Source organism: Lynx rufus, unplaced genomic scaffold, assembly GCF_022079265.1.
Source record: "Lynx rufus isolate CCGP_SWC_20201006 ecotype Redwood Valley unplaced genomic scaffold, mLynRuf1.p SCAF_7, whole genome shotgun sequence".
NCBI classification, from domain to species: Eukaryota; Metazoa; Chordata; class Mammalia; order Carnivora; family Felidae; genus Lynx; species Lynx rufus.
The window spans coordinates 87,781,937-87,808,987 of NW_025814889.1; positions in this window are offsets into that span (position 1 = coordinate 87,781,937).

Consider the following 27,051-nt stretch of genomic DNA (forward strand, 5'->3'; position numbering starts at 1 on the left):
CAAATGGCTCTGATTCCTCCATCGGCTGGCAGACAGGGGTTATTTTGTCCAACTATGTTTGGGTTCACAGAGCCTGGGAGACGAATTTGCTGAATAATGCTATATTATTCAGCGTACTCTCTGACTCTTCTATTTTTATCAAAGGTTTCCATTTCAGAAAATACTCAAAATTGTGGTAAGCCTTTTGGGGATTTCAAGCTAAACAAAAATGCCTTCAATGAAAAAAAGCATTCAGAATTATAAATTTGCATTTAAATGCTTGGCCATACCAGCATCACTCTTGTGGCAATATCAAACAGCATGAGATAAATCAGAACACAGCTTGAAATTATACTCCTAACTTAGCTGATTTCTTAATAATTTTAGGGTCTTTTCCTTTAAAAACCAATAGCTCAAAGACTAAGATTTTTTCAGGGGAATTCTCTCTTTTTGAATAATAGCTCTCCCATGGTTCACAGAAAGGCATATATAAAAGTACTATTTCTACAATAATTATTCCTAATTTTTAAATTTAGCTAAACATGGGCCACATATTTATAACTATAAAATTAGACAAAATCACTGAACTGAAAGCAGACTAATTTAAAATATGTAAATGAAAATTTTCTAGGCTGGACCAAGGACCTGCATGTAAGTTACTATTTTGAATTACAGTTTGTGTGATTTGAAGATAAAGAATTAACATGCAGCAGGTAGCCTTTGGCATGGCCCTAAACACAGAACAGAAACTAAGAGGATAATGTTTACACTCAAACAAATTAATAAACTAGAGTGTTGTTCATGAGGCAATAGAGTAGGGCTGAAAAAAAAGCTACTAGAGAAAATTAAATTATCCCCAAGAGAAGTGATATAAATTTTAAATGTCCTAAAAAGTGAAATTCACTGCAAAGAACAAAGCAAGGAAACATTCATAGCTTTCTTTTCGCTGCAGAGCCCAACACAGGGCTTGAACTCAAGACCCTGGGATCAAGACCTGAGCTGAGATCAAAAGTCAGAAGTGACTGAGCCACACCAGTGCCCCATGATTGGTAGTATTTCTATAGCACTCTTCATATATGAATCGCCCAGTCTAATGATATTTTTCTTGAACAGAACATCTATGTTACCCTACTTCATAAAGAGTATATTTTACCTCCCCTCTTCTCAAAAAACAACCTCAAATGTGGTACTTGGCCATATGTCAGCCCCAGTTCATTGTGTATTTTTGTATTCTAAATCCTCTATGCAGTAAATACTATTCCCATTTTAGAGACAAAGAAACTGAAATACACAGGGGTTAATTTGTCCATTTATTAAAGGTCAAAAATAGTAAAGTGGAGATTTTAATCCAGGTACCCATCTTTAGGATTCATGTGCAAAACAGCCATGCTTTAATGCTTTTCCATGACAAGCACCTCTGCAGAACTACAAGACTAGCTCAGATCTCTGAGGAGCAGCAGGCTAAGAATCCCATGTCTCTGTGTTATCCAAATCAGTCCATCCTGTTTCTTTGTTGAAGGACTTTGAGCCTCCAGGCTAGGTCTTTACTTTCTACCTCTTCGGCTATAGAGACAGGCTCTATTACCTGCCCGTTTGGGTCCAAATTCCATCAGGCCACGTCATAGATGGAGGAAAATCATGTCCCCAGTGTCTTTATTTTTCATAAAAGCAAATCCCCCCAAATATTTCTCTGCTAACCTATTACCATATCAAGGTCTCAAGGAACATATAAAAAGGCAAATGCTCACATGTGTTTTTTGTGGACTTAATCTGCCTTTCTACTATGGCAAGCTGGGCGGGGCTTAAGGACCTTATCTGTCTATGAAGAGCTAGACAAGGAAGGGGCAGGAAGACAAGGGATTTGCTCCTTCCAGTGAGCCCCATGCTCTCTCTCCCCATCTTTAACCTCTGAACCTTTCCCCTCTGCCAGAAGAGAAAGCCAGCAGGTCTTGGAAAAACACCTCTTCTACCTAAACCCTCATAACAGAGACACTTTTGAAATAATTCTCAACTGCCAGCTCCTGAATGCTTAATACACATCTAATGTTAGAGTCTTCTATAGCCAAACATGTCAACACAGCATAAAAGAAAAGCATCATGTGAGTCACTAAAATCCACGTCAGCTTGCAAGTAAGTTTACAAATTGTGTAAACTCAGTTAACTTTCCCAAGTTTTTCTAAACTATTGCTTTAATCACAACAGAAGGTTTTCAAAGCTCCTGACAATCAGCAGTTGCAGAGGCAACAACAGGCTCACTGACCACCTGTTGTGAGTTGGGAGCCAAGAACAAATGTGAGTAAAATCAATTTTGTTTATTAAGTAGGAAAAGAGACTTCTGCCATAACAGCCAGTACAATGACCCCAAAGGACAAACTATACACCAAACTACTTCCTGGTTTCTGTTTGCTTCCATTCACCCCTCCTTCATCTCTAATACAGGAATCTCTGCCATCTATTATCTGTACTATGATAACGTGTTACCAAGCATAATTATTTTCACTTTTAAAACATGTGTTGAAACATGTGTATTTCATTTGTAATTAATACACAGAGACACACAGACAGACACACACAGACACACACACACACACACACACACACACACACACACACACACACTAGAAAATTTAGGGGCACCTGGGTGGCTCAGTCAGTTAAGTGTCTGACTTTGGCTCAGGTCATGATCTCACGGTTCCTGAGCTCAAGCCCCATATCAGGCTCTGTGCTGACAGCTCAGAGCCTGGAGCCTGCTTCGGATTCTCTGTCTCATTAAAAAAATATTTTTTAAGAAAATTTATAAAAAATGGGTATTTTGAAAGACTGAATAATATGTTCAACATTAAAAATGGAAAATGTTGTCAATGTATTTAATTGTTTTTTATTTTTTAAGTTAATTTTTTGAGAGAGAGAGCCATCCTGCACAGCAGTGGGGGGGAGGGAGAAAGAGAAAAAGAGAGAGGATCCCAAGCAGGCTCTGCACTATCAGCACGGAGCCTGACACAGGGCTCGAACTCACAAACCCTGAGATCATGACCTGAGCCAAAATCAAGAGTCAGATGCTTAACCCACTGAGCTACCCAGGTACCCCAATGTATTTATTTTTTAATCAAAAATTAGGGGTGCCTACGTGGCTCAATCGGTTAAACATCCGACTTTTGATTTCAACTCAGGTCATGATCTCACAGTTCATGAGTTCAAACCCCACATCGGGCTTCCCACTAATAGCATCCAGCCTGCTTGAAATCATCTCTGTCTGCCTCTTGCACATGTGCATGCTCTCTCTCAAAATAAATAAATAAACTTTTAAAAACATTAGGTTAGTAACATTTTAATCTCCACTAATTGGTTTTAAACAATCCTTTTATATTTCTATTCCAACTGAAATCAGACCAGTTATCTCAAACCATTTAGTTAGAATTTATAACCTATTAGACAAACACCCACTGGCAACACTGTTGTAGTCAGTTGAGATGACAAGAAGGAAGAAAAACAACAAATCATATAAGATCTAGCACAGGCCTGATATGCTGGCCAGTTTCAACTGTATGGCATCTTTCTAACACTAATATTATTCATGTTAGGAAGGTATTATCATAGCCAAGTTGCAGATAATGACATTTTATCTCTGAGAGGCTAACAACTCATCTAAGGTCATACAGCTAATAGTTAGCAGACCTTCTGTTTGCAAAGCTACCAATGCCAGTAAACTATGCATTATTTAGTTTCTATGTCCCATACCTCTCGAAGAACTTAAATTCATATGATAAGGTGGCTAAGTATCAGACAATATGGCAGAACATCCAGAATTGACAAGATAAACTCTTCTTCCCCCTCACTTACCCAATGCGGAAGGAAGGAAGGAAGGAAGGAAGGAGAAAAGCCAAAACACAAAAATGTGGACTCTAAAGGCAAGAGAAAGTGCAATTGCCCCGTACTTCGATATCACCTCATTAGTGAAGTATAGGTCAAGGTCTCTCTGGAATAAACAATAAGCCCATGTGAGAAAACTAGGCTCCAGCCCTCATGATCATGGCCACATAGATGAACCTACACAGATAGGGGTCTTTCTCCCCCTCTTCCCCTAACCATTTTCCATGTGTGTGCATGCACACACACACACACACACTCACTCACACTATCCTGGATTCCAGAGAAGTTTCTAGAGAATCAGATAAACATAGGAGCAGTATCACAGCAATGTCTGAAAAAAAAGTGGCCACAAAATTAACTGCTTTCAGAGCTACATATACTTCTCACTGAGGTCTCAAAGGTGGTAGTCAGAGCAGGATGCCTAAAACTGGGAATCAAGGAAGGGTTGCAATTATTGGTAAAGACAAGGTCTCTGGAATATAAGATCACGGAGAAGGAGACTCCTAGGAGCTGAGAGGCACGGGTAGTGAAAAATCATCTATATGTACATTTCAGTGGCCGAGAATTAAGATGGGGTAGCATGGGACAAAGTGAGAGCCAGGAGAGAAAACTGCTGAGAAATGAAGACCAAACACCCAGTGGTTGGTAGGCAAGAGAAATGAAGAAGAGTAGTTTAAAGGAGTTTAGGAGGAGGACAGAAGCATGGTCTGAAAATGACAATGAGGAACAAGGAAGATGCCTCCTCACCCTTGGGCCGAGCAGTATGAAGAAAAGGTACAAGAGGAAAACAGCCACTTCTTGCTAGGCATGCAGTGAAAGCAGCAACCTCAAGCAGAGCCAGATGTCAGAACAAGAAAGTGAAAGGGGGGGGGGTGGCTCATGTGGGTGGCTCAGTCGGTTAAGTGTCCGACTTTGACTCAAATCATGATCTCGGGGTTTGTGGGTTCTAGCACCTTATCAGGCTCTGTGCTGACAGCTCAGAGCCTGGAGCCTGCTTTGGATTCTGTGTTTCCCTCTCTCTCTGCCCCTCCCCCGCTCTCACTCTGTGTCTCTCTCTCAAAATTAAACATTAAAAAAAGAAAGTAAAAGAAATATTCAGAGAAAAGTCTGACACTGTTGCAGACTTTACTGATAACAGCTCTCAAACTTTATAAGGCACAAAGAAGAGTTCTAGGAGTCAGAGAGGGGTGTTATAAAGGGATGGGAGAAATGTTTGTAACAACGCTATTGATAGCCAAAGTATGGAAAGAGCCCAAATGTCCATCAATGGATGAATGGATAAAGAAGATGCAGTATATATACAATGGAGTATTACTCGGCAAGCAAAAAGAATGAAATCTTGACATTTGCAACTATGTGGATGGAACTGGAGGGTATTATGCTAAGTGAAATAAGTCAGAGAAAGACAAATATCATATAACTTCACTCATATAAGAAATTTAAGATACAAAACAGATGAACATAAGGGAAGGGCAGCAAAAATAATACAAAAATAGGGAGGGGGACAAAACATGAGACTTTTAAATATAGAGAACAAACAGCCTGGAGCCTGTTTCAGATTCTGTGTCTCCCTCTCTCTCTGACCCTCCCCTGTTCATGATCTGTCTCTGTCTCAAAAATAAATAAAACTTAAGGAAAATTTTCTTAACAGTAAAAAAAAAAAAATAGAACAGAGGGTTGCTGGAGGAGTTGTGAGAGGGGGAGATGGGCTAGATGGGTAAGGGGCATTAAGGAATCTACTCTTGAAATCATTGTTTTACTATATGCTAACTAACTTGGACACAAATTAAAAATCAAATAAATAATTTAAAACAAATAAAATGTTAAAAATAAAATAATAAAATAAAATAAAAGGGACAGGAGAGAAGATGTACAAAGGCTGAAATAATTCAAGTATGAAACATAGGGGTGGGGGGTCACCTGGGAGATAAAATTCTTGTCATGACTGAAGATTAAGAACATGAAATTTGTCTCAATGGATTCAAGGTAGATGGTGGAGATAAAGCTGTGAGTGTTAGAGATAGAAGGGATGGGTTCTGGGGCTACCTCTTCACCCTCAGTGATGCAGATAAAAGGCATAGGGCAAGTGTGGGCTTCATCTCAGTTCATATCCAGTCCTCATAATGGCCCTATGTAGGAGGTACCATTATCATCCCCATTTTACTTATGAGAAATAGAGTTAACTCTATTTAGCTCCTGGGCAAAGGAGTCATGAACTAGAAAAGTTAGGTTGTCTTTGCTTAAAGGAGAAGGGATGTGTACCTTCAGAGAGATGTTGCAGAGGGTGAAGATCAATGGGTGGACCCAGTGTAAAGGAGCAAAGACCTGGACTACCAAGAAAGTCCTTAAGGCCAGACAAATCCACAGTGAATTTTACAGAATGCACACAGCCTATGCATATATACCTTAAGAATTTAGGGAATCTAAGTTTAATAGTCATTTATACTATAAAGTTCTCTTTCAACAAAAGAGATATGTATTTATGCCAGCGATATGTATTTTGTAGTATTTGGAACATAATTCCAATATTTATGGTCACCTACTTTATTGCTAATCTTACTTACTTTTGAGTGCACTCCAGTATTTTCAGGATGAATTTTCCAGGCTAATTTCTTATTTGATAAGAAAAATATAGCTGACGTGGTATGATGAATATTATTAGGAAACAAAAAGTGAATTCTTCTTACCATTGGCAAAGATTTTAATTAGGACTTTTTTGCCTTCTATTATCAGATTGACAGAGAAAAGTTGGCTGGAAACTGCAGTTAGAAAGCAGTTACTGATGGTGTAACACCAACCTGGAGATGCAAAGCAAGTGTTAGTCCCAGAGATCAGTGGTGAATGATGACTTACAAACAGCTCTGTGGGTAGGTTTAACAAATAATGTTGAACACACAAAGCAGACAAATGTAGCTATGATGAGGGAGAAACACACCTGAGAGAGGGTACAAGAAAGAACTTCATTCAGTAATATGACCCTTCTCAATTGCATTCGACACAAAATTTCTCCACTGGATCCCACAATACAAATTGGCATTGATAAAACATGCCCATTAAAATTTCATCAAATTTTGCCAATATCTCTAACAACAGTTCTGAGAACTATTTTGCAAATCAAATATATGAAAGGATTATAAGTATCTTGCCATTTGCCACGAGGAGGATGGAGCTAGAGTGCATTATTATGCTAAGTGAAATAAGTCAGTCAGAGAAAGACAAATACCATGTAATTTCACTCATATGTGGTATTTAAGAAACAAAAGAGATGAGCATAGGGGAAGGGGAAAAAAGAGGGAGGGAACCAAAGCGTAAGAGACTCTTAACTACAGAGAACAAACTGAGGGTTTATGGGGGTGGGGGTAGGTGGGGGAGGTGGGCTAAATGGGTGATGGGTACTAAGGCGGGCACTTGTGATGAGCACTGGGTGTTATATGTAAGTGATGAATCACTAAATTCTATACCTGAAATCAATTTTACCATATATCCATGTTAACTAACTAGGATTTTAGTAAAAAGTTGAAAAAAATCTGGAGGAATATATTAAATTGAAAATAAAACAGGATTGTAAGTAATAAAAACATGTTGCTTTTAATAATGACATCTGTCATAACAGTAATAATAATAACTTTAGTATTACTTCTAGTCTCACCAATATAAGCCTCAAGAAACCTGGCATAATAACCAATGGCAATCATATCATTCATTAGCCGATTTTTTTTAATTGCTTAAGTTCCATACAAATCATGGTGTTTTCTTCCAACAAACTCTCATATAAGACTTCTTGATGTATTAATAAAGAATCCTGAGGTCGCTTTTTTAACAAGGCAAAAACAACAAACCTGCTTGGAGCTACTTATATTTATGAGCATCAGGAGTGTTGTTAGCTTCTCTTGCTAACATTAATCAGACAGCAGAAACAAAGGAGTATGGGGAAGTTCCCACATTCCACTATTTTATCTAAAAATTAACAATAGAAAAGGAAGCTACATTCTCACCTAAGAATATCCTCTCCCTCAATAATGATTTCCACATCTTCATGGATTTATTACTATTATTACTATTATCATTATTATTATTTCCTCAAGGGATTAAAAGAGTTAATAAAAACTCATTCAGCTCTCTCTTCTTCCTCCCCAAGTAAAGATCTTCCCTATAAAGAAACGCACATATGGACCACTCCTACAGCCATGTCATACTGGCACCTGGAAAGTTATTCCAGCCTATGCAGAGAGCAGGACTGAGCTAAGCTGTTACCCCTGCTCTTCAAAGGCTGAAATTATGGTGAGTTACATCACCCTTTGGCAGAAACAGCACCCTTCCTGTGTCTCATTATGAAACACCAACCAGATGCCCACTCACATCATGAGATTTTTCACAAAAACACAAATATTCCTGTGTGTCTGGAGAGCTAAAAGTCCATGAGCTACAGAATTCCCAAACCACTAACATCAGGAAATAAACAAACACTAAAAATGACCTTCATTCATAACAGCAACCCATACACATATATCAGCTCCTAGAAAGGGGGGTTGCTTTTTATAATTCTGCAAATTTTTCCTACATTTTATAAGATCCCAAAGACCCTGTTCCCTAGTGACAAAGGTTTCTATTAATGACTCAGTGCCTCAAAAAGAGGACACAGACTCCAGTAATACTGACATTATCGTCTAATTCTCTTCACATCCCTAATTGCTAGTCCTAAACCAAATGACTAACAAAGTATCTTCTATCAATGATCCTGTCAGGAAATGAAGAAAATTCTTACAGGTCCCATAATTTAGGTCACCAATCTATGAATACATCATATACTCAGTGTTCATATAAAGTTGAATTTTGTAGTTGACATGCCTTTTCCTACTGAATCAATGGCTTAAATTATTGCTAAATTTTTCCCGGTAGGCTATAAAAATCTATTTGAACCATTATGTACCTGAACAAATAGTATGATTTCTAATTTGTTTCACTATTAATTAGAACATCATTTCTATGGAAAAATAAATTCAAAGTTCATCCATTCATTTATTTATATTAAAACAAACCATACGAAAATGTCATTTTTGGTAGGTCAGAAACAGTTGAGTACTAACAAATTCATAGGGTTAAACCTGAAACATTCATCAAAAAAAATTTAACTGAATGACACAAAATAGAAAGAGGTTAGGAACAAAGCTGTGTAAATCAAAATTCTTGTATTTACAGATCATCACATCCAGTTAATGCACAAAGGTGTATAACTGGTATGTGACATTATGAGCAGCAACTTGTTGCATTTTGACTCAAGGGCAGCTAAAAACAAACCACACATTTTTTAAACCCCAAGCCATGGAAGCATGAACCCACCCCCCTCTGTGAACCGCACACCACACCCTGAGTAGGGACAGGATGAAGGTTAGGCATCATTTACTTGGCAGTCAAAACACATGAGCAGGAGTCAAATGTTTACTAGACTTACAGACATGAGAAAGGGCCAGACTCAACTCATGCTCTATGAATATATTCATAGAGAATGGTCCGTAATTCAAATTTTTTATTACTCTCTTTAGCTATAATGTTCATTCAAATTTGTTTCAGGTAATAAATAGATTAATCAACCTAATAAAGATCTCTGGTCTGTTTTCCATTTGAAAAATCTAGAGGATGAACACCTCTGTTTTGTGTAGGCTGCTCAATTATGCTAACTATATTTGGCTGAGAATATATACTAGACAGTGAGCCAAGCAGGATGTTTGGATCACAATATAAACCCTTATCCTCAACTCCAAATTGCATAGTTAATCTTCAGTGAAATTTCTCACAAATTTCTCCATAGTCAATAGAATGCATCTGTTATCTTAATATTATTAAACTCCTACAAAATTGCAGTTTGTTATCTTAATATTATTAAACTCCTATAAAATTATAGTTTGGGGAATTGGATGATAAAATCTTAGAATCCAGTCCAATTCCAAATTGAATTTTAAAATTTTAATCATCTTTCTGAATATAAAGTGATATTCATTAATTTTTTAAAAATCAGACAATGCAAAAATAAAGTAGAAATTGAAAGTCAGCTGTAATTGGAGAGGGCAGAAAATGGAGAACAAGGAATGGTGATAAAGGAGAGTGACCTTGCACTCATTGTATCAAAAACAATCACATCTAAAAAGCCACAGCCAATATAGCCTACTTAGCCTATAACTACTATACAAAACCATGTATGTTTAATACCAGATATTGGTTTATATAAAAAGGCCTTATGGATTTAGAATAAAGAGGTCACCTAAAGTGTCAAAATAGCAATGGGTCTAACTTTTCCTAAATTAACTGTCAGGTACATTATCTTATTTGATGACTCACTCATTCCAAATATATTTATATTAATTGACTACCAAGTACGAAGCACTATGCTAGTCTCTAGGGATACAACTGTGAATAGGCCCTGCCCTCCTGAAGATTACATTCTAATGGAGCAGGTAAGATGTGAACAACCAGTTACACAATAAAGTATTTAATTAGAGTGTTAATAAAGTCCAAGGCACAGGAATACATGGTGTTCTAAGAGCATAAGGGATTCTAAGCTAGTGGGAGAAGCATGGGAGGCTTCTTTAAGGAGTGCTATTAGCTGAGTTCTGAAGGTTTCGGAGCTAATTCACACTAGGCAAATAACTGGGAAGAAGGTCTATGTACGGAGAGCTGAAAAATCCCTAAAAATAAAAAAGCAACAGAGACTACTCAAAGAACTGAAAGGAAACCAGTATGCCTGGAGTAGAGAGAGCAAGTGTAGGGCAGCCCCAAGATTAGGATGGTGAAGCAGATGGGGGCCAGATGGCATTAGGCAAGGTTTCTGAACCTCAGTGCTACTGACATTTGGAGTCAATAGTTCTTAGTGTTGGGGACCTGTCCCACATATTGTAGGACTTTTAGCAGCATGTGTGGCCTCAACACACTAGATAACAATAGCACCTCTCTCCTGCCACCACCACCACAATAACCAAAAATGTCTCCAGACTTTGGCAAATGTCCCCTTGAGGACAAAATTGCGCTTGGTTAAAAACCACTGCCACAAGGCCTTATAGGTGATTTAAGTTTGACCTTTATCCTAAAAGCAATGAAAAAACACTGCATAATTAAAGCAAATGAATGATTTTCTCAAACAATCTGGGTAGGGCAAGAAGACATTAATTAAAGGAGTTAAATTCTACAGCTGCCGGAGAAATCATAGTTCTCCAAGCCTACAGAAGACTAGGGTGACAGTAGGTCAGTCACTCCCAGGATAATCTGAGTAGGTCAGCTGCCTCACTGGAAGTGCAAACAGGGTCACTGGTCACGTACTTCCCCACTGTCCCTTCATGTAGCTGGATCATCTAGGCTTCAGGGGCCTTTTGTGCATCTGTGTTTACCAGGCAGCCTGGCAGTAATGCTCTACACAGTGTTTGCTAAATAAATGTTTGTCCATGATTATTGGAATTCCAATACAGATATTAGGGACGGGGTAGGACTTAGACAAAAATAGTATGGACACATTGAGGAGGGCACTTGCTGGGATGAGCACTGGGTGTTGTATGTAAGCCAATTTGACAATAAATTATATTAAAAAAATAAAATAAAATAAAAAATAATATGGAGAATAAATTGTAGATATATATTATAAAATAAAGAATATAGTCTCTCTATATTCTGTATATCTCTCCATATGTAAATAGATGGTATTTATGCTCCTTTGAGTATGTCCTTATACATTTTTTAGCACAAAACTAAAAAACCCAAATCATCAAAACCAAAGCAAAAATCAAATACAGAAAACAAAGTTGTTTTCACCAGAAACAGTAATTCTTTTCTTTAGAAGTCTCATGGCTGTACTAACTTGAGAACTTTATTGGTTAGAACAGAAAGTTAGTCAACTATTTCCACTCTTGTTAACTTAGCTCCTTCTGCTCTGTAGGAAAAACATGTAATTTGTCACTGAGGTTTCTTGTTATTTCAATCCTGTTGCATTGTTAGCTATTTTTATTTTATAAGTGCTTGAAAGGTATTTACTATGCAATTTCATGGCAATAAGTAAGGTAACTCTGGATGAGCATCTAAAAGACTTGCTATGTATACCCTTACTGAGAAACTTAAGAGGATGGAACATTTCCTATAATGACCAGGTGAATGTTAATTTCGTTTAGCACCTCCACCCCCAGCCTTTGTCTTTTTCTCTCTTGCTATTTCCCACATGTGGGCTCTGCCAGTGAACTTACTGTTCCTTCTCCATCTGTGCTTACAAACCATGGTCCATCTGTGCAGGATGAGTTTCATTTAAACCAATAACCAAGAAGTAAGAGCCAATGTCCTTAGGCATACTAGAATGGAAAAACACTGCCCACAGAATCCCTCTGACCCCTGAGTCTGGTGAAGTCTCCAAGGGCCAAAGCTATCATTAAATTGCTCTATTGGAGTTCTGGCTCAAATTTCCAGGCAAATTCCTGATTTTTACAAAACCTTATGATTCTCGATCTACTCGTGCCACAAATCAACATATAGATCATTCCTGCTTCTAGGCACTTGTAGCAGAGGCTCCTGAATTGTGATGAACCTCATCTGCACTGCCCTCAACAAAAACATATGTGTGGGCCCCCTACAGTCTAATGGAATAAGATTAGCCGGAGATAGGGGCAGACCCCCAGTCCTTTTAACGCAATCCCCAAGAAAACCTGCACACCCAATTCTGTGTGCACCAAAATTTAAGAATAACTACCTTATAGATGAGAGCAATAATTACTAATGGTCATATAATTATTAATGAGTCAAGGGTAAGAAGATTGACAACATAAATTATTTTTCCCTAGATGAACTGACAGGCTCCTGGAACAGACTGAACAAAATGACCTTCGAATCCAGATCCAGTTATATAACAGATGTTTAATAAAATTTGGATAAGGAAATACAAGCATATTTACATACACGTACATGTACTTTAATCCGTTTTCTCGGTTTTTTTATATAAGAAAAACCTCAAGACATACACGAAGGAGGAGAAAAAATGAGATTTCTCATTTTATCACTTGGAAGTGTTATGCAAGAAAGTTCCAGGTTCCCAGGAAGGAAATGCATATTTATCTTACCCATCTTTTCCACCATGAATGCATCTTAAGTCTCAATTATTAAAATGAATTAAGATAAGCTATTTATACATGATAGACCTCCCAGGAAGAAATTAGATTACTCCCAAGCTTCTCACTCAGTTATCTCCTATACTCCCTGTTGTCTGACCTGACCACTCGTCATTGCTTTACTCTTTTGCAAAGTCGGCCTCAGAAGATGTCTGCATATTTGCAAAAAAACAGTGTAACAGTATCTGTTCTTGCCACAGGTGACCCACAAAGGAAATTCTAGACCCCACATCTGATTCGAGATGTCAGGAGCTCAAATGCAAGGAAAATGGAGAACCAGAACTACCAATGTACAAATACAAAATGCAGTTGGGTACACTGGACTGTAATGACAGGCAAATTCATTTGATATGTTAAACCTTAGGCATCTTGCACTAGTTATCTTTTATTTTAAATCTGTCCAAAAATAACAAATACTTTCCCACTCATAGAGCATTCCATGAAAACTGCTGAGTAAGGACACTAGAATAGGTTCTTCAGTCCTAATAAGTCACTCTAATTTATCATTTATGTTGCACAAATCCCCTTGGGGAGGATAATAAGAGGATGATATGCATAACATATTTCCTTTAAAAAGAGAAATGCCTTTCACTAGGTTCTTACTCACTCTAGACAAGAAGTTGTAAAGCAGAAACTTGATGGTTGAGAGCAGGGCATTAAGCAATGTTGAGAAAGATCAGTTGCCAAATGGAGCTTAGAATAGGACTTTTACAAGTAACTCAGATGAAATTAATGCTACATTGCCTCAATATCAATGCCATCTTTCCCATTAGTATGACTAGGAATGCTGCTAAGAACTCAAAGGAAGGGAAGTTAAAGAGGAGGGGGAATGCTCCTACTTGTTGCTTAAACAGTCTTGTGATGAATACACACTTGTGTGATCAACCCATAAAGCCTGCCATCATCGCCATAGCCAGTAGCCACAGTATCCTATACATACCAAATCAAATTCAGTACTTCACCTACAAAGTGTGTAAGAATCACCCAGATATATTCTTAAAGCAGTAATCTGAACCCGGGGACCATGGATTTGCATTTCCAAAAATCTCCCAGGTGATGCAAATGCTGGTCTATGGGCCATATTTTCAGTAATATTCCTCCAAGTGATTTTTTTCTGATTCCTTTTACCCATGAGGGTTGTTTCTGAGTGTCCCATACTAAGTTGGTAAACTAAGAATGCTGAAGGCCAACTCACTGGTGAATTTAGCCTCTGCTATGCCATCTTGGACCTGTGTTTCCCTGGGAAGAACCCTGAACAGGAGAATACCACTCAACAGACCCCTGTCAATATGGTGCTCACATTGGTGAACTCACCAGAAAGTGAAATAGCCACAATCCAATGTGAAATGGTCTGATTCAAAGACCATGTTCACTCCATTATGTGACAGTTATCATTAAATTCAAGAATGGATACAGAAAGAGAGGACCCAAAAGAGGCTGAGGTCAGAAATCAAAAAAAAAAAAAAAAAAAAAAAGATATACTGAGATTCTAACCCCCAGTACCTCAGAATGTGATGTTTTTTTGGAAATACAGACTTTACAGAAGTGATCAAGGAAAAATGAGATCATTAAGATAGGCCCTAATCTAGTAGGAACCATGTCCTTGTAAAGGGAAATTTCAACACAGAGACAGACACACACAAAGGGACACAACTACATAAAAAGACACAGAGCGAAGACAGCTATATGACTGGAAAAATCCAACCACCAGCCAAGGAACTCCAACGACTGCTAGGAGCTAAAAAAGGCAAGGAAGGGTTCTCCTCCAGAGCCTTCAGACACAGCATGTCAATGCAAACATCATGATTTCAGACCTGTAGAGACTAGAATTGTAAGATCATAAATTTCTATTGTTTTAACCCATTCAGTCTTTGGTACTTTTATATAGCAGCCCTAAAAAACGCACAAATATTTACAGGAACAATAGGAAGTGGCAGCAAAGAGCCCATGGTTGGAGAAAAAGGAGTGTTGTACCATAAGACCAAAGGGGAAAGAGGTTGAACTGAATTTCAGACCAAAGACAGTAAGAATTTCACAGAAATTACCTAAACAATTGTTATCCCTCTAAAGTGACCTTCCTGGGGCACCTGGGTGGCTCAGTAAGTTAAGTGTCTGGCTTCAGCTCAGGTCTTGATCTCATGTTTCAGGGGTTCAAGCCCCACAATGGGTTCTGTGAGGACAGCTCAGAGCCTAGAGCCTGCTTGGGATTCTGTGTCTTCCTCTCTCTCTGCCCCTCCCCCATTCATGCTCTGTCTCTCTGTCTCTCTCTCTCTCTCTCTCTCTCTCTCTGAAAAATAAACATTAAAATTTTTTTTTTTAAATAAATAGATAAAGTGACCTTCCTGGTCAGGTGAACAACTTTCACTGGCCATGTGATTATGCAATCTCAGAACAGTTTTGAAGTATCAGTTGATAGCAGGAAGGAATAACAATGACCCCTATATGTCCTTAGGACCTTATTATTCAAAATGTTTTTATTATCAATTCTGAAGACCATCTGATGAGGTAAGCATTATCTCTACTGCTTAAATCAGAAACTGGAGCTAGCAAAGAACTAAACTTTAAATGAAATTATGTAATATACAGGCACTATATTAATGAATTCCTTATTTAATATCTGTAATTCCCTCTGAGGAAGGTGTCTTATCACCTTTCACAGGTCAGGAAACCCATGTGTTAGGTAAACTGTCCAAGATCAGAGAGCTGGTAAGAGGTTTAATAAAAAATTAAAGGAGGTTGGGGGTCAAAGTCATATCTGTTGCTTCCCAAACTCACAGCCTTTGGGGGGCCTGGGTGGTTCAGTTGGTTAAGCATCTGATTCTTGATTTCAGCTCAAGTCATGATCCCAGGGTTGTAAGATCGAGCCCCACGGCAGGGTTCTCTTGGTATTCTCCCTCCCTCTCTCTCTGCCCCTCCCCGACTCACACATGTGCTCTCTCGCTCTCTAAAATTAAAAAAAAAACAAAAACTCATGGTCTTTCCACTACACCATAACTGGCTCCATGTGGACTGTGGGGCTCCATGAAATAATTGTTAAAATGAGCATATGATGAAAGTGGATTTATGGAAATATATACATATATTTTAACCTTTTAATCCTCTTCACCCATTTTTCCCAGCCTCTACCCCCTGGCTTCTAGCAATCACCTATCTAGTCTATAAGCTTGGATTGTTTTGTTTGCTTTTTAGATTCCACATATAAGAGAAATAATATGGTACTTGGCTTTTCTGATTCAATTCACTTAGCATACTTCCCTCAAGACCCATTCATGGTACTGCAAATACCAAGATTTCATTCTTTTTTATGGCTGAGTAATATTCCATTCTATGTATATACCACAATTTGTTTATCAATTTTTCCATCAACAGATGTTTATGTTGTTTCCTTATCTTGGCTACTGTAAATAGTGCTGCAACGAACATGGAGGTGTGTATATCTTTTCAAATTAGTGTTTTCATTTTCTTTAGGTAAACACCCAGAAGTAGATTTGCTAAATCAAATAGCAGTTTTATTTTTATTTATTTATTTTTTAGGAAACACCATACTGTTTTCCAGAGTGGCTGCACCAATGTACATTCCTAAAAACAGTGCATAAAAGTCCTTTTTTCTTTCACATCCTTACCAACACTTGTTATTTACTGTCTTTTTATAATAGCCATTCTAACAGGTATGAGGTGATAGCTCACAGTGATTTTGATTTGAATTTCCCTGATGATTAATGATGTTGAGTGTCTTCTAATGTACCTCTTGGCCATCTCTATATCTTCTTTGGAAAAATGTCTATTCAGATCATCTGTCCATGTTTTAATAAGATTGGGTTTTTTGCTATTAAGTTATATGAATTCTTTACATATTTTGGAATATTAACCCCTTATCAGATAGAAGTTGCAAGTATTTTCTCCCATTTGGGTTGCCTTTTTATTTTTTTGATAATTTTCTTGGCTGTGCAGAAGCTTTTTAGTTGGATGTCACCTCACTTGTTTATTTTCTTGCCTTTTTAGTTGTAGGTCTTACATTCAGGACTTGAATCCATTTTAATTTTTGTATCTGGTATAAGATAATGGTCAAATTCATTCTTTTGCATTTGGCTGTCCAGAATTCCCAGTAATTATTTCCAAATAATTATTAAAATGAGACAGGCACTGAAGGCAGGCTTAGGAAACTACAGTTTCCTAACTTCATAGAAACAGCTAAAAAGTATTTCTCTTATTGAAAGGCCGTATGCATAGAAGAGCTGAAGAAGCCACTCACCTGGAAGTAATCAGAATTTATTGCTGCCAAAATAAAATATATTTCCCACCAATGTGTATTAGTAAAATTGTCTTTCTGGTCAAGTGGACAACTTCAGTTATAATTTAATTTTAGAAAATCTCAAGGTGGAATTTGAAGGTTACTATCAGAATCATGTGTATGCTTATGTATTCTTCCCTTAATAAAGAGTGGAGAATCAGCTAGAGACCCAAACCATATGGTACATTAAAATATAAAATTTCAGTATTTTTAATAACATCATGTTTTCTTATCACACTCAAGATTAAGTAAAGCTTTATGGTTTAATAAAGATTTCTCACAGGACCTAAAAGATTCTGCTCAAAGACTATCCTACTTCATTTTAAAGCCATTTTTTATTCATCTTTAAATTCTGAAAGAAGATCCAACATTGCTTAAAATCCAAGAATCCAGTGATAGAGCATTCCTTTTATTATTAAATGTTTATTCTCAAAATCACAGAGTTATAACGGATGTCCAAGAGGTATTTCATTTATCCATGTAGCCTTAATACTTTATATAAGCATATTTTAAATAATGATCATGATGGAAAATCTCTAAGAGTAACATCTGTTCCATACGGGAAGAGAATTCCTACAGCACAGGGGAGAAACTCATGGGATGTCCTCCCAAGCTCTTTTCTTCCCACAACCAAGAGCACTTGAAGGCTCAACTCTCCCCCAGTGTTTAAGCCAAACCTGATCTTTTGGAGGAACACTATGAACAACTCTAACCCAAAACTTACAGATGGACAGAAGTCTCCTTGACTACAAATCCACTTCAGGTGCCCTAGAAATTTTTGTACCCCAATTCTGATCAGCTAGATTTAATTCTAATTTCTATACTCGTTTTTCAGTAATAGGCATAATGGGTGCATTCCTCCAGATTTGAGACTTTGTCTTCCCAGTGTCCCTACTGGAATAGAGTCTTGCCCTGAATTCTCATCTAGTGGTTGAAAACTTGCAATTATTTGAACGGTTTCTTTGGTTCTACCAGCCTACATGTCTGCCTGGACTCCTAAGTACCTGCATTATATTACTTTACATTTGCAACTCCATGATGAGACTGTATTTTGTTGTTGCTACACCTTTTGATAATGTGCTCTGTATCTCATCAACTCTATTAAACCACATAAATCATCTCAATACCTGTCCCATTCTAGTGGAGTAGACTTTCACATACTCTACCCTATGAGGTTAAGTGTGCTATATCCAGTCCAATTCTGAGCATGACCTCTTGTGGTGATCACTTCTTGGATCAACCAAATGCAGAACTGCCAGTACCTTGTCCTTCCTTCCTTTTATTAGGGCCCTCACATTAAAATGTCATAATTGCTACCTATCTCAATTGTTTTAAAAAATAAAAATTAGATCCTTGAAAAAAAAAGCAGATAGAGATATTAACCATAAATGATAAAGACAGTAGTAACGAATATTTATAAGTATACAAGTAGAATATTTCTTGTTTCTAAAATAAAAATCTAAAAAATTCCATTTTAATTAATATTTCAATGCGTGTTTTAAGTTCTGTCTTCTTTTAGGAGTACTAGTATTTACTATTAATCAAAATTATTATGGTAACTGAATCTCAATAATTAATTACATATTATGTCTTTAAATTTTACTTATTGGTGTTCTGATTTGCCTCAAATAATTTTTGGAAATGTGTCACACATAAACCACCTTGCAAGAAATTTAAGTTCTTGGTGGAAAGGGCTATGTTGTTTTGTGTATAGCAAGTGATAGTTCCAGCCCATATTAAATCCATAAATCCCCATACATTGGTTAAAACCACATGCAGGGCACTTTATTAAAATTTTTTAAAGCTTGGCTGCCATCAGATTGAATGCTGTATTAAAAGCAATTATGCTGTATTAACAAGAATAATAGAATAAACAAAACAAAGCACAAAAAAGTAACAAGTGGCACTTGTTCTAACATTTTAAAGCAAACATAATCCTCTCCCAATCCAAATCTATTAATTACTCGTGAGACTTATAACAGTTCTACACAATTTCCAAATCTTTTTCATCTTTGAATGCAGACTTTCAGATGCAGAGGCACTTGAGAATCCACTAGCAGTGTGATTCTAAAGTAATAAGCCTTCCTCCTTGCCTCCTGAGAAGAGCAGGTGGGTGGAGAGTGAGTATTAAGGAGTTGTGGTTTTCTTTATCTTTCTTTCTTTCTTTCTTTCTTTATTTCTTCCTTCCTTCCTTCCTCCCTCCCTCCCTCCCTCCTTTCCTTCCTTCCTCTTTCTTTCAAGTAACAGGAAAACTCAGATTCCAAAAATCTCCTTCCCTCCTTATATATTTCTTCCTCTTTAAATTGCCCAAAACTTTCTCTTTAAATGTGGGATTTGAACTTACGACCCTGAAATCAAGAGTCAGATGCTTAATTGACCAAGCCACCCAGGCACAATTGCCCAAAAATTTTTAGTTTAAATTCTTAATACTAGTATAAGTAGCAACAATTGGGGAATTTTAATACTTTAAAGTTGCTATCATTTTAATATAACTTACAGTGACAAAAGCTCTGTATTTAAGATTAAAGGGTGAGAACAAATGGATCATGAGGATTCTAGGAATCTATGCCTGGTAGAGGGGCTACCAAAAGGTAGCAGAGGGCAAACAGATTATGGAAGGAAAACAAGGCCAATTGTGTGCACATCCCAAGAGTGGAGAAAGCCTGAACAGCCTGAATTTTGGCAAGTACCATCACAGCTCAGGTCAACAGATACGAAGAGCTATTAAACATGGAGGGGACCAATGACATTCAGCTCAGATTCATCCTCCTTTCATCTGCCTCCACTGTCTGCTTCCTACCTGCTGGGAAATCAATAGTCTAGCAGACATTATTAGATGTACCAGGCATTCTGGGGGCCAACTGGTTCTGGAAAAGTCTATGAGAACTAGCATTTTTTATCTTTATCTTTCATCCTTTTGAGGCACTACCATCCAAATAGCGGTTCAACAACTGGGCTTAAAATCTCTCTCAGGCACAAAGGAATGTGAAGCCAAGCAATCAAGCTTCTTCAAGCTTCCAAACTATGTGAGAACAGAACAAGACCTAGGATGGTCAGGCTGCTTTCTGCTTCTTCTTGCATTTGGCAGGAAGGGGTTTCCATCTGGGTTCCTTGAGCCCTTGGAAAATTGTTGTTCCTGGCATTTTAAGGCCCGGAATACCAGAGACAACACTCCATGGAGAGGGAAGAACAGACTGAGATATGCACCCAATACAGCAATGGGCCTCTTTACAGAGAAACTTAAACTAGCCCATCTGGCAGGTATCTGAGGCACAAATATTCTTTACTGACTGTGGACACAGCCTAAATCATACAGAGTAAGAAAATAAGAATATAATTCTAAGGAAATACAAGTTCCCACAAATTAAATTGATTTCATTCATGCTCCAGTTGCCCTGTTCATTTCTAACATTTTTTACACTGATAACCTCCTTCCCAACTTCTCTGTTCATGCTTGGGCTCACACATTCTCGTAATCTGTTCATTATCTGTATTAGTTATTCATCAAATACTATATACCTTTGGCTGGAATCTGACCAACTTATAAAAAAAAAGTTTGCTCTCCTAGGAAGAACTTATAAAAGACAAATCTTGACTTCATCATACAAGGGCACATGGTATACTCTCCAGAGAGTTCGCCATTAAAACAGAGCTATCTACCCCTTCCTTTCAAAGCCAAGTAATGTGGATTCTGAAAATTTCAGCCAAAAAAGAGTATCTTCAAAAACCACAAACTGTTTACGGGTAAAGGTGTTATTTATTTATTTGTTTGTTTGTTTCACCTTCAAATTTATGTTCTACAGACTTTTGCCATGTCTTCTATTGGAAAGCATCAACATAATACACAGGTACCAGATATTAACGCGGTCTTTAAAAATGGTTCTGTTTCTAAAAATTAAGAAATACTATGTGTGAGAATCTAATATGACATTTTTCCTTCTTTCTTTCCCCTTTGCCAAATCAATCAAATTACAATAGCTACCAGAACAGTATGAGAGAAACCTCATCATCCACAACACACAGAGAGCAAACAGCAAGGCGCTTCCCAAACCAGTATTGCATGTGGAGAGTCAACAAAAGACAGGAAAGAATACAAACTGCCTTCAGTAAGAAACACCAGAGCAAGGGATCTGAGAGCTAACAGTGAACTTAACAATAAGAACTGGGATCCAAAGGAAATCTGAGGGAAAACACAATAAATAGTGAAATCAGAAAGAAAGAAAACTAGCTCGCAAAGTAAGGTGCCCCAGACAGACAGGGATACAAAGGTCAAGGTAGCCCATGACCATAATGATGGATTCAGAAAGCAACACTTCTGTAATGTGCTCTTTAAATACTAAGACTGGATCCAAATGATTAAAGTGTGTTTCTCATACTATTTGACCCCAAAATTCAACCTGCTCCCGTGTTGGTTAGATATCAGAGCTAGAAAAATGAGTCAAGATAAGTCAGTTCCTGTGCTGATTTATTGCCATCCAATTAGGCAGCTCTCAGCTCACTGATCAGAAACAAAGATTAAAGGAAAAAAGACACTATAAAGGCTAAAACTTCTGCAATCTTCTATCTCAACCAACTACACGAAAAGATATGCAGAACCAAATTTAGTTTGGGTTATAAATCACTCCAAGTGTTAAAGGGAAAAGAAAACAGATGTTAACATTTAAACATGCTCCTTGTGAATTTTGGTACATTATTATCTAACTGATTAAAAATATTTTTAAATGAAGTGGGAAATGCTGTTATTTTACTGCCTACACCAAACAATTACATCCGATATAAAAAGCTGCTACAGGAATGAAAAGTTTATCGAAGTACAGAATATTATATAGATTTGAGTAAGTATTGTTACTATAATTGTTATTTGTCCCACTTCATTCTAATTGCTTATGCCTTACTAAATCAGAAAAAAACACTCATCAGGATCAATATATGAATAACTAACACTGTGTGGACTGAGGGATTTGTCTCAATCCAATGGTTATGTAACCAATTACTGCTCTGTTCATTAGAAGATGTTAATATTCCAACACAGTATTTGCAAAATCCCAAGAATTTTAAATTATGCTTTTATTTTTTATTCCTTAGAAAAAAAGTGCATGTAGAAAAACTAAGACAATCTAAAAGTTGGGAAAGTAAAATAGTAATAATAATTAGGTCCAGAATTGTAGCATCTAGCCATAGCCTCTCTAAACCACAATTTTTTCTTAATATATCAGCCCAACTTATATCCTACAATCACTGTCATGATTCCATTAGATGGTGTAGGTGACATTTTTTAAATGATAGAGCCCTATGTAATACACATGTATTACTACTACCAATGCTTGGGTAACCAGAGGAAATAAGAAATAATGAAAAATAAATTTAATTCGGTTCTGCGTTGGTTTTATCACAGAATACTGATAAGTGTCATTAATTCAACTTCCAATATATAGATTTTCAAAATTTATTTATCCAAAGTGTTAAGTGGCATATTTTATAAATCTCTGTTTAACAGAAAAAAACTTAATTTAAAAAGATAATTAATAAATTATTTTCCTTCCTTGAGGTACACATACCCACAAATGTGAAGCAAATTGTCCTTTTGCTATGTGAGATTTTCAAAAACATCAATAAATAATAACCTATTAGTACCACCTTAGCCTACTGTCATTGAAGAATAATATAGTGCTGTGAAATAAGTCAGAGAAAGACAAATACCGTATGATTTCACTTGTAGGTAGAATCTCAACACAAAACAGAAACAGACTCATAAATATGAAGAACAAACTGGGGGTTGCCAGAGGGAAAGAGGTAAGGGGAAAGGTGAAATAGATAAAAGGGATTAAGAGGTATAAACTCTCAGTTATTAAGTAAATAGTCATAGGGATGAAAAGCACAGCAAAGGGAAAATAGTGAAAAAGATTGTAATAACGTCGTACGGTGACAGATGGTGACTACATTTGCCATGGTGAGTGCTGCATAATGTAGAGAATTGGAGAGTCATTATGTTATACACCTGCAACTAATATTATATGTCAACTATTACTCAATTAAATTTTTTAAAAGAATAATATAGTTCTGGGTTCCCTAGAATACTAGAATGTGCCCAGGTAGAGGTTAAAATGGAGCTAGTATAACTGCTTCCTCACTCTGAAAGTTCCTGAATAGAACCTCTTCCCAAGTCCTTGATCTGTGGGTCTCCAAAATTTTACAAGGGAAAAATAAATAAATAAAATAAACACAACCACACCAATTCCTGCTTCAAAGTAAACACTGTGTGATGATAATGGATTTCTGAAGCATATTTTTTTTTAAATAATTCTTCTTTTGGTGATTGCTTCCAACCAAGGAAATTATCTCTCCAATACATGCAGTAGATAGTTTTGGTAAAAGCAGATATAAGACAGTAACAATACCCAAAAGATTCTGGAAACTTAAACTTTCACTTAGCAGCTAACTTTTCTCTGGTTACATTTCCCAAATTTCTGAATCTTCACTTGTTGTCAGTTACCCCTTTATTGACAGCTCAACCTCTGATCATAATGCTGTTATATCAAATTATTACTTTTGCCCCCATTCTTATTATTATAAACAAGCCTCATTAGGAGTAAACTACACCAAGTGTCCAAATAGCTGAATTAATAAAATGGAGAACTAAATCATTTCGCACAACCTAAGATGTAAACCCGGTTATCATAATAGAGTTCTCTCATAGTAAGGGCCAGCACCCACTTAGAGTGTGTGAATATTACAGCTGAGTACTACGTACTATATACACAGAGCAAGGAAGGGAATCTATCACCAAAGATGTGATAACAGACAAAACCACATTAAGAGGCTGACTAGTCACACAGTTGCTCATATTACCAAGAAACTATCGCTAGAAATATATCAAGATGGTGAAAATTGCATTTTACAAAGTCCTCTCAAGGACAGGCTAAATAAGAGACTACTTCGGTGAAGTCTCATGAGGCAGAGTATATCCTCCTCTGGACATATCCAAGTAGCTCCAATGACGTGCCGCTTAGGGAAGCAGACGGGATTTACTGAGCAAGCCACCAGCAGCCGTACTCAAACCGCTGCACCTTCATGGCAGCCTTCTAAATCAACGTGGAAGAATAAAGAGAACTTTTCCAGAAGGGGCACCAAATTATTGCCCTAGGAGGGCAGCCAGATGTCACCTAACCCAATCCGATTTTCATTTTAGATGGTGCAGTCTGGCAGCACTACGGATTGGAGGGGAGACACTTAAGCGTCTTCTTGCAACCACCCAGACAAGAAGTACCTAGCACCTAACTCAATCTGTGGTAGTGAGGATGGAAAGGAATGAGACTATGTCCTCTGGCCTTCCTGAGAGGTGCATGAGTTTGGATGCGGGCTTAAGGAGAACAAGCAGAAAATGATGAGAGCAGGGGTGCCTGGGTGGTTCAGTTGGTTTAAGTGCCTGACTTTGGCTCAGGTTATAATCTCCCAGTTCATGAGCTCGAGCCCTACATCGGGCTCACTGCTGTCAGCACAGAGCCTGCTTCAGATCCTCTCTCCTCCTCCCTCTTTGGCCCTCTACTGCTCATGCTCCCGGTCTCTCTCAATAAAAATAAACATTTTTTTTAAAAGAAAGAAAGAAAAGAAAATGATGAGAGCAGAGAAGGCACTTATCTAACACAGTTTCAGTTGAATAATGGGCAAAGAAGCCAAACAACACTGAGTTCAGGAGGAAGTGGGAGAATATGAAGAAGAAATTAATCTAAACCCCTTTTCTATGAAGACTATCAAAGAATATCTTAAATGTCATAAATAGCTTTGAAACAAAGTCAACAGATATAGGATAAGTAAGATATGAAAACCAGGTTTCCAACATAAAATAAATTTATGTACATTATGTCAATATGTTATTAACTTTTTTGAGTGGCATCTTAGCAACACAGAGAAAGAATAAGTCAGACTCTTACCAGGTAATTGCACGATGGAGGCACACTGCTGTACCTAGCACACAAACAGGATGGACACGGTTCTGCAGGGAAGCACCGTTACCAGTTGCCTATAAAAGAAAGAGGCTTCTCAAGCCTTCCAAGCGGCTACTTGAATATCAAAACTGGATCATTTAGTTAGGTGTGAACTATCCTCAGGAAAGGTGTAGATTTCACAAAACCAGATCAGTCTTGGCTAGGACAATTACACAGTGCTGGCTCATGTCGGTATACACCAAAAATCCTCAAAGCCATCTCTTCCCTGTACCTTTAGGAGAGTTCACTCATTTGAAAAGAGAATAATGAGGGGCGCCTGGGTGGCGCAGTCGGTTAAGCGTCCGACTTCAGCCAGGTCACGATCTCGCGGACCGTGAGTTTGAGCCCCGCGTCAGGCTCTGGGCTGATGGCTCGGAGCCTGGAGCCTGTTTCCGATTCTGTGTCTCCCTCTCTCTCTGCCCCTCCCCCATTCATGCTCTGTCTCTCTCTGTCCCAAAAATAAATAAACGTTGAAAAAAAATTTGAAAAAAAAAAAAAAAAGAAAAGAGAATAATGAAATGCCTTTACTTGTCACCACTACTGAATGGCAAAGGAAATGCCTAGAACCATTCTGTCCAACCTTCCTGAGACACAAATTTTGCAAACTACAGTTGTCTCTCCCACCAAGATACAAAGAACAACACTTTGTTACAAACTTTCCACAATTTCATATCTACCCGTGTATGTAAAACAAATGATCACATTCATACTTCTTAGTTAATAACATGAAACACCTCCACATAATTTCTAATAACCTTGCAGTAAATCCCTACAACAAAGAGCCAAAGTTACTTTAAAGGGCTGTGTGCTAGAACCAGCTAGCGCTCCTGAGAGTTAATTTTGTGTATTTCTTTCCAACTCCATTTTCAGTAATGTCAAGTCAGTAGCTTAAATCAGCCATGGTGGGAGTATTTACACCACAGAAGCTGGAAAACACTACAAATCAGAGTTTTTGTCACCTTATAGAGAGCAGTTGTTAAACCTTTACCAACCCACCACTACTCTAGGCACCCTTTAAAAGCTGACTTGGATCCCTTCCCATCTCTCAGTTTAGAAGAGTTCTCCAGGATTTCCAAAATGCCAACATTTCCCAGTCTGAAAATTCACTCTCTCTGAGGAACATACCTTAATAGCATCCTTACTGTTGCTAAATTATACCAGAGGGAGAAAAAAAAATACTTTTTTGCTAAATCAGCTCTTGGTATTGCTCTAATATTTCAATTCTGTGCTGCCTGACAGCTAGGAGTCTAATTACCACTCTTCCATTCATCCATTCAGCAATCCTTGACTATTCAGACCTTCAACCCAGCAAGGCATTACAGATTACTCCTTACTCCTCCTCCTCTTGCCTGCTTCCCGTGAAAGGACTTCATCAGAATCCAGAAGCAAATGCCTATTTTCGTGTGTGATGAGGAATGCCAGTCACCGTACTAATAACTTGCTTCGCAGGTATATACTCCATGCTGTATGCCGGGCGCAAAAGAGGAATCCAGCACAATCCCTTCTTCCGGAGATCAAGTGTGGCAAACAGACGTCCCCCATTGTATTTTAAGTAAGAGTAGGAACAGTGAAAGTAACTGCTTCTCCATTGTATTTTAACTAAAAGCAAGAAGAGTAAGAATACTTTGGAATTCAAGGAGGACTTTTTAAATATGCAATTTCTCATTACATGGATACTTCGATTCAACACAATTTATTGACTCAGGGACTACAGTGAGTGAGTTACTGTGCGTACCTGTCACCTATCCATGAGGAGATAGAAACATGAGGAGAACCAAACACGCAGTCAAGT